The sequence below is a fragment of the Tenrec ecaudatus genome, chromosome 3, assembly GCF_050624435.1.
Source record: "Tenrec ecaudatus isolate mTenEca1 chromosome 3, mTenEca1.hap1, whole genome shotgun sequence".
NCBI classification, from domain to species: domain Eukaryota; kingdom Metazoa; phylum Chordata; class Mammalia; order Afrosoricida; family Tenrecidae; genus Tenrec; species Tenrec ecaudatus.
Window position 1 is genome coordinate 16,148,448 of NC_134532.1, and position 10,339 is coordinate 16,158,786.

The following is a 10,339-nucleotide window of genomic DNA, read 5'->3' on the forward strand; positions in this document are numbered from 1 at the left end:
TTCACTCACTTCAGATTTCCTCTCATCGCCCAGCATTTCTTATGTAAAACTGTCCCAGCTGAGCCATTCATTCAAGACAACCCTGAGCGCCTTAAGATGGTGATGAGTGGAATGCGGTATCATCTGCTGTCTCCTGCGGATCAGAAAGAACTGGCAGATGGAAGAAGGCCTCGAAGACCACAGTCTTGTAGATATGTAACCCAAAGTTGGAAAAAGGTACATATTGCACACGATCCTGAAGTGAGAATGTAACTGCAGAAATCTCATTGATGCATGTTTTGCTCTTTAAAATGAGCTGTGTTGATAACGATTTTGTATATTCAACCACACGTTTTTGGTCTTCAAGTTTAAATAACTGAACAGTTTAAATAACTGAAGAATTGACCCCTGATTTTCCATAAAGTCTCATTTAATAAAGTATGTTATTCCCTGAAGCCAGCACTATTAGAATTCCATCACAACATGTATTCAGTATTTATGTTCAATGTGCCCACCCCTCCCTTATTTTTGTTATAAAACTTTGTCTTGGAAATATTTTGCCATTTACTAGGACCTAGGTATATATTATAATTTTCATATTAATTATTTCTAATATAATAACTGCAGAGAAAGCTTTTGTGAGAAATCATTTACCTTGCCTCATCCAAAGTGAACATTAGTTTATAGTGTGATGTAAGTAGAACACTTATTAAACAGGATTGTTTAGTAATTATTTTTAAATTCTTATACTTGGCATTTTTCAGAAATGTTGGAATTATATTAGCTATTATTCAATGAGACCCACCCGTAGGTATCCTATACCTGCCAGGAATGGTGACTTATTATTAAATTGATCTCCTTCAGAGAATATTTTCAGTAGTAACATGTAATTGTCCAGAATTAAGCCAATATACTTTTTTTGAGCTAATAAACTTATATACTATTATCTCTATATATTCCTTGGATTTAAATGATGACAGGAGGAAAATGTGTATTAAATTCTGGCTGAAAATGATAGAAAAGAAAGTCTTAATCTTTTTCCTGAATACCGTCAGGAAATGACCTCTTGGCTCTCTATTTTAAAGGTAAATCATACCATTCCGAGGATGCCAGGGAAGAGAGAAGAACTTTTAATCTATTAAAAGAAGATAATTGAGTTTCAAATCGTTCACTGAGAAATGTAATTAAAAAGTAACAAGTTTTCTTTTTTCCCCCACAACTTTTGGAAGACTATGATCCTGAGGGAAGGAGAGTGGGGTGGGGGGTATGATGGGCAGAAATTATACTAACCTTGTTCATTTCAAGGAAGGTTCAGCATTGCCATTGGGTGTTCTAATTGGAAAATTCTCCTCTAGAGATGACAGACTATTTCTTGTGCTCCTCATTTTAAGTGGGGCTCCTCTTCGGGCTTGATATTTCTGTATAATATACGCGATAGGTTCCATGGTCCTTTGTGTGCACTGTAGATTGAGAAAAGGGCAAGCCATTCTTAGGCCTGGCACACTCTTGATAAATTTTTATGTAGAAACCCTAGTTTTTTATTTCATTTTCCCTCTTACCATACATATAGATGTTTCAGATATATCTCTTCTATTGATTATATGGAGTTGGGTATTTCTCAACCTACCGACATTCGCATGTGAGACAACTTCAAATTCTGTTTAAGACCATTGCCTCTATCCTTTTCTGGGGATTTTATTACATAGCCGGTAGTCATTCAAGACTCTTGTCTACATTTTCTATTTATTACATATTTTGTAATGTATGTTGGATTTTGAGTGTGAACATGGCAAAGGTAATTTCTTTTTTGTATTCAAACTAGAACCAACAACTCTGTTTTTTCAATACATTGTGAACACATGTTCTCTTAATAAACACTTTCATAATTAGTAGTATGATAGACAAAAATCATTTTCATCTGTTGAAATCTACTATGTGGTTCATTTTGCATAAGCGTGATAATAAATGTAAGACAGGTGTAACAGTACTGAAAAAGAAGAAATGAAAATAATGAAATCATCTTTATGAAGGTCACAGAAAATTTGTTCTCCCTTTATTTCTGAGTCGTAGCTCAGAAACTGTTAACAGAGGTTTCTGCTTCTTAGCCCAGATTAGGTGGAGGATAGGACTGAGATGGAAAACCCCTTGCTTAGAGTTAAACATTATACATGTCAATTAAACGTTTCTGTAAACTGTGTTTCTCTCTATATTTGTAAGTGATGATGTAGCAATCCCTGGTGACACAAAGTTCAAGATCGTGGATGCTATTTGAAAGGTGAGCAGGTACCACCCACCATTTGGTCCCTTGCACAATTAAACTGACAATCTGTGTCCAAAAAGATTATCGTTTAGAGATCCCTATGGGGCAGTTCCAGTCTCTATAAAGGGTGACCTTTAGTCAAAATGGACGGTACATATACAAAACAACACGTCATTTTCAAATACGATGCAGTCTGGATTCTTCCTAAAAGATATTAAACACATGTTTCTTCCTGGGGCTCCTAATCTGAATTCTAGTCCCAGTCAACCGTTTTGGATAATGGCAATTTGCTCTTTATGATACTACTTAGCGGTATCATAAATAATTTTCAGTTTGTCTTTTAAACTTGGAAGATTTTCCTGAAGCCTCTGGCTTTATGTATTACTTTCATTATATTTTGAAATTAATTGTTATTTATGTTTTCTTTATTCACTGGTACACCTCACTTACGCTCTATGACAATGTGATCATCTCTTAATTCTCCTCACTATTTAAAAAACAAAACAAACATTTTATTGAGGCTCTTACAATTCTTGTACCCACACATCAATTGTATCAAGAACTTTTGTACATATGTCCCCATCATTATTCCCTAGACATTTCTTTTCTTCTTTTTAAAAATCAATTTATTGGGGGCTCGTAAAACTGTTATCACAGTCCATACATACATCCATGGTCGTCTTCTCACTCTTAGTTTGCAGATTTCAATGTGCTCTGCAGAGCATTTTGTCCCACGGTCTCCTCTTCTAGGAAGAAGGGCTCTGTTTCCCACAGCACTCCATTTCCAGACCCGTGTGTCCTGCGCACTTCTACTGGACAAGCTACAGCGATTTAACAAAGAATATTAATAGGTTGAGAAATTGAAAAAATACTCAGTTCCGTTTTCAACGTAAAATAAACATAAAATTTAAAAACCTTTAATACAAATAATGAGTTAAATTTGAGGTATGGCAACACAGAAAACCAGTCTACAAATGAGATGGGTGTATTCAGATAAATGAAAATTTATCTTAGTATTTCGTGTTTCTTTGAGATAGAAACATTTTTCACCCTGTTTTCAGAATTAAGTTTTGTGGGGATTCATGCAAATCTGGCAAGAGTTAGACCATAGTAATGTTTGCTATATGTCATTTGCTTTGTTTTGTTTTTTTCTCCTCAGAGGAGCAGATTCTTCCCATTCTTAATTGTAATGCAGGATTGTGATGCTGGGAATCTACATGGTGATGAAGTGGGAGAACAGGGAGTTTTCTGTGTGTTCTTCTGATTGAGGCTGATTTTTTTTATAGTACCTGGGCAGTAAGGCTCTGACCTTCATGCCTGTGTTGTAGTTTACAGTTTGGCCTGTCCATGTTCCTTCTCCTCATTTCAGTATATCCTTTCTTTATCTTTGAATATTTAATACCTATTCACTATACCCTCCCAGTTAGGTCTCATGGGTAGGATATGGGGTATGTGGTTGATAGGGGAAATATTTCACCTCCAGCTATGAAATGTCAATGGAATTGACTTTTCTCTGGTGAATAATCTTTTGAGTTGATAAAAGTCTCCCCCTCCAGTGTCTGAAACATGGCTTATTTTGAATGTTCATGCGAAAATCTGGCGGGGTTTTATAGTCAAAGCCCACAAAATGCAGGGTTCCACTAATGACTGGCCCCAGTTTTTCCCTGTCACAGTAAACAGTACTCAGTCTCTAGAAATTTATAAATTTTTAATTTACATTTTTGCTGTATTTTGATTTCTTTTTTTCAATTACATGTGTTTGGTAGCTTCTGATTCAGGTAAGCAGAACACAGCTGTTCCCATCTGAATAGACCTCCTCTAGATTTCAGATGGCATTTGATATGTCAATTCATTTCAGTTCTCTGATGGTGCATGCCAGGACGCCCAGCATCAGTGCACCCACGGCTCATGTTGCAGAATAAGGAGCAGGTGCCTGACTCAGGAGAGGAGGAAACAGCTGAAGAGAGACAGAGCAGGGGTCCAGAGTGGAAATGGAGTGGCAGGTGTCCAAAGAGGGCCTAGAGCTTGTACGTGGGCAGAGAGTTGTGGTCATCTCCACACGACTATACATTATAGAGGAACGAGTAGACAGATAGTATAGGGTGTTTCATCTCCCAGCATCAGGAAACTGATCTACATTTGATCAACCCTTATGCTTTATCCCTCGGTTCTTCGAGCTGAAAACTGAGAAACCAGTCCCCTGCCCTTGAATTGAAGAGCATCCAATGGTTACTGAGTTTCCTCGAGCCCTAAGCACTTGAATTGTTTTAGGACCATTCAGGCAAGGAAGGTTTTTTTTCCCCCATAAAATAGGTACTGTACACTAGAAAAATATGTGAGTTTGTAGAGATATGTCCTAATCTTATGGGCTCTTGCTAATCTTTTTCACCACACTGATATCATTTTTAAATTAAAATGTACAACTTATGTTAATTTTGTTAATGTACCTTTAATAAATCTTGCAAAATTATTAAATTTATTTGGGGGATTCTATCAGACTTATGGTGACAGAGCAATATTTCCTTATATTTTAAAGATTGTATTGCTTGGCTTTGTATGTTTTCTGAACACTTTACATATTTTATATTATTTAATTGTTTGCTTTTCAATTTTCTTATACAATATTTTGTGGGCTGGTTTTTATGTGAGGAGAGGAAATAAGAAAACTTTATGCCTATTAAAATAACATTTTGGTATACATTATTTTAAACAAGAAAAAATAAAAGTTCATGGAAGATACAGATGACTATTTATGAAAACACACTCATTACAAATATAGTAATATTGAGGATAATATAGTAAAATGAGTAAGACTTACCCCACACCCACCCCAGTGAATCAGTGAAAAATCACTATACCTCAGCACAGACACAGAGGAATGGCCTTCTTGATTGGTCAGTATTAGTCCATGAGAAGCTGATTTTGTCAGCTCTCATCTATGAAGTCAGTGAAATTATAGGGGTTGAGTATAAGTCATGAAAAGCTGTCAAACCACATCATGAGATCATGAGAAACACCCCCCACTAGCCATCAGGATTTCAGACCACATTTGAGATGAGCAGCGGAGCTATCCTGGTGTGTGACTCTGTCAAGTTCTCCAAGTTTCCTCTTATTTATACCTGATGTAGACCAGAAATGCATTCGTGAATGTGAATTAATTGTATGTACAAGTGCCCTATAGAGTTAAAAGCTGAAGCCATCTCTTTGATACAATATTAAGCAAGGACATTGCTGCATAGGTTGCACCTAAACCTCTGACACCAAAGTACACCCATCAAGGAGTGACTGTGGAGCGTTATTTTCCTATTGGCAGCCGCCCTCGGTAAGATAAGACATGGGGCTGGAGAGAAGACTGGCAGCTCCAGAGCCCTCACCTTCTGGTTTAGTTCCTCACAGGTGTGCATGCCCAGATGCAGTTAGTGCAGTCTGAGGCCGAGGTGCAGAAGCCAGGAGAGTAGGTGAAGGTGTCCTGCAGGACTTCCAGATACACCTTCTCCAGCTACAGTACGGATTGGGTCTGACAAGCACCAGGAAGAGGCCGTTAGTGGATGGGTTGGATCAACAACCACGCTGGGAAGTCACCATATGCCCAGGGCTTCACACAAGGCAGGAAGACATCTCCTGGGATGCGTCATTCAGCACAGCTTATCTACAGATTGGCAGCCTGAACTCCGAGGACACTGCCACCTCTTCCTGTGTGAGACACACGCTGTAGAAATCCACATCCCGAGAGCGTCAGAACACCTGAGGGCAGGGCAGCTATACTCGCTGAGGCAGTGACTCAGAATATTCAGTTGAATCTTCTCTTTATTTCCCAGTTATGACTTTAGAGATGAGAAACACAGAACATTACTTCCTGTGAAATTAGCATTAAAATACTGTGAAATTAAATCAGCCCCTCGAGGGGGGAGGATAAGAAATACCTTGGTATGTAGCCTTTCCTTAGCTCTCTGTGTAAATACTTCCATCTCCGTACTGAGAACTATGCAGACTCCATGAAGGTTCGATTTACCACCTCCAGACACAATGACAAAAACACAGTTGATTGGTAAATAGAAACTTAGAAAAAGGAAGGCAAGGCCATGTAGTGCTCTGTGAGAAAAGAGGGAGAGGGAGTCAGTGTGATCCCAGACACAGACTCCCTGCTGGGAGAGACCTGTGCTGCAGGGGGCAATCAGATTCCACAGATCACAGGACACACCCCAGGGGCAGATGTTGATGCACGGTTTCAGGGATGGATTCTTGTTGTGGTCTGGGGATGCTTCTCCATTACACTGTTTCCTCCAATGAATTTATCTATTTTTATGACAAAGGAATGCAAGATCAATGTATAAGAAATATGTAAAATCAGACCTATTGCATGTAGGATGTATTATAATGGAATTGAAAACTCAACAGTAGAAAGTGGGGAGGAAGGAGCACATAAAATATAAATTTTATTTATTAGTGTTATGCCTCACTTATTTTTATGTTAAAGTTTACAGAAAATGCATTTTTCAAGTACTGTTTGATAATAGTTGTATTGGTTGGATTTCCTCTTTTAAAAAAAAACATTTTATTAGGGGCTCATACAACTCTTATCACAATCCATACATATACATACATCAATTGTACAAAGCACACCCGTACATTCTTTACCCTAATCACTCTCAAAGCATTTGCTCTCCATTTAAGCCCTCTGCATCAGGTCCTCTTTTTTTCCCCTCCCTTGCCGCTCCCCCCTCCCTCATGAGCCCTTGATAATCCACAGATTGTTATTTTGTCATATCTTGCCCTATCCGGAGTCTCCCTCCGCCCCCCCCCCTTCTCTGTCGTCCATCTCCCAGGGAGGAGGTCACATAAGGATCCTTGTAATCAGTTCCCCCTTTTCAACCCACTGACCCTCCACTCTCCCAGCATCGCCCCTCACACCCCTAGTCCTGAAGGGTTGGATTTCTTTGAAGGCAGATATGATCTTATCACAGACAGTACTGTATTTCATGGTGGGTTTAGCAAGATCCTTTCTGACAATGCCATCCCCTTCTCTTCATTGTGTTTTTCCCGTCATAGTAAATCTTATGATTTCCTGATCAACTTGCAATACCATTTAAGTACATTTAAGCTCACTAATGGCTAGGATAACAAGCAAACTTCAAGCATCCCATTTCATCCTTGGCCCCTTCCAATTTTCCTAAATTTGTAGTATGCAAATGATAAGTTTTGATCATTAGAAGACTTTTGCAGCTCTTTCTCTTTACCTTGAGACATGCCCCGTCAGCAAATGAATATCCTGACTGCTCCGCTCCCAGAGCCTTTACCTAAATTACGTCTTCATGGCCGACTCCTCTCCAAGAAACCAGCTCCTCTTCAGTGACATTTTGAGTGCCCTCAAACCTGAGGACCCCATCCTCTGGCAGTAGCTTCAACAATTTCCTAATTCCTTTCCTTAGGCTGTCAGTATTCAACAATGCTTCAAAGTTATGCATACGATTTTCAATGCTTCTTTCACTGAAGAAGGTAGTGGGGTCCTTCTGCATTGTCTAGTTTTAGACTGGAAGCTTTGATGAAATCTGTTCACTTTGGGTGACCCTGCTGGCATTTGATATAACAGTGACATATCTTCCAGCATCACAGCAACACACAAGCCACCACAGTATGATGAACGAACAGACAGGTGGTGAGAATATAACATTATTTCTTCAAAATATATCACACAAATTTTGGCTAATATTTTAAATGCAATAAATAAGTAACAGCAGAACTCCACCAAATAGTGGAGTGATTCAATTCAATATTTTCAATTATGGTCTTAACATTTAAATAAAAAGCCATGAGGACATCAAGAATTTAATAAGTAAACAAACAAACAAATGGGTCTAGCAAACTAGAATCAATGACCAATACATAGCATATGGAACCAAAAACAAAACATAGTGCTCCCGTTAAGCAGGGCTTTATTTCAGAAATAAAGGTAAACATGAAATGAATAGAAACAAACATAGATAGAAAATAGAAGTACAGATATATGAGAGATACAAGATATAGACAGGCTATATAGAGAAAATTGACAGCGAAATAGATAGTTCAGCAGATTGATAGACCAATTAATGGATTTATGATAGATAGATAGATAGATAGATAGATAGATAGATAGATAGATAGCAGAGGTAGAAATATGTATAGATGGATGACATAGAGAAAGAGAAACTCATTCAACAGACACCAGTGTCATTGTGCATTCAGGTTCAGGGATTTGGGCTGAGTCCAGGCAGATGGTGTTCAGAGAACACTCTTGTCTATCCTGAGATAAATTGAAGACTAAATGCACAGACTACTCTGTGAGGTGTGTCATAAGGAGTAAGGATGTTATAAAACAATGACTCACTCTTTAAGAGATTATAGCAAGTAACTGGGTCCCCACAACAGGACCATATCACTTATTTGATGCGTGTGGTGATGCTGATAAAAGCATGTCAGGAAAGCTATGTGAGACCAGATTGCAAGCACCAAGAAGGGCAGAGTAGGATGTATTGCACAGGGTCTCAGGAAAAACAGGCACATGATCCAGATTCAAGACTCAGTGCATGGGGAGCAAGATACAGGTTTCTTAGCAGCATTTGGGGCTCCTCTATTCCATTTTCCCCTGGGTCAAGGTTTTTAGTCCTCTTCCTGTCCCTGAGCATTGAGATTTAGATGTCTTTAGCATAACCGTCAACTCCAGAGAACAGAGGGAGGAGAACTAAGCATCGAATTAGGACATCTTCTCTGGGTCCTTGTTCTTTTCTTGGGAGATCCCGAGTGCACAAACCACAACCTGAGGTGCTCTCTCCCCATCAGAGGAGAGCTGAAGGGAAACATTTTAATATTATTTTCTATTTTTATCTTTACTCTTTCTTGTGGATTGCGTGAAAATTTACCGAGAAGATTAATGCTCATTCAACTATTCATACACTCTTGTTTCATTTCATTGACTGTAATACACACTAACTCCTGTTACAATTACCTTTTCTTTCCAAACATTCTTAATTTTCCCTTGGATAAATGTTGTCCTTTTAATCACAGAAGTTTGATTATTCTAAGGTAATTGTATCTCCTCAGGACTATTGCTCCCTGGTAGGCTTGCCAATTATTTGACTGGATTATTTGAAGGGGTGAGTTCAGTCCCACACCTGAAGGAATGCTGACAGCCATAGTCTCAGGACTTGCACAGGTCTACCCAACCAGTAAGCCTAGGCTTTTTATTTTTCTTTTCTTTTGTGTGCGTGTGTGTATGCGCGCGCGCATGTGTATTGTTTCACTTTTTGTCTCATTGTACCCAAGACCTTCTAATGCTACCTTATCCAAAAAAGTAGGCACTGATAGCAAGGCACCATTTATTTCTTCTGGTCTTAGAGTTCAGGAGACTCTATCCATGATTTATTACAGCATGGGACGAATGGTTTCCACGTGTCTACAATGATCACCACTCTGGAAAGAGAGAGACATTTAGCTGCACATCATGTGTTTTAAAGTCCCCAGTCACTACCCTCAAAACCCAGATGTAGGACATTGTCTTTTTGGGCAGTTATGTCAGCGGGTCTTGGTGTCCTCTGAATCCCAAGGCCTCCTCCTCAGAGAGAGAAAAGTTAACCCACTGATGGTTTTCTTTAGTTCAGATCAGAGTAGATCAGAGAAATGTTTAGGCAGATTATGAAACTGATGAAGGTGAAATGTTCCCCATGTTGGACTTTTAACTTCTCTTGTGAACAGAGCTCCACTGTCAGAGAGATGGTGACAAGGGCCAGGTTGACCATGAGCATTCAGAGTGACACACTCATCTTTGGCTTTAATCTGCACGGATTTGTCTGACACTCCGAGAAAAGCTGACAGTCTCTGAGATTTGTTTCCTCTCCTCAGGCAGCAGGAAGCACAGGGGAGACCTGGGTGCTAGGACACACCTGAGAGTCTACTGAGAAGGGACCACTAGGTTGATGGGATTCTTCAAAGTCTTCACGAAGGAGAGAGAGGTATGTTCTATCCTGGACATAATTCCCCACAGACAGTAAGGAGGGACTGTATGTGAGGGCCCAGGCTCCTCGGGCTGCAGCCTCACACCAGGTGTCAAACCACTCTCCCCTGAGT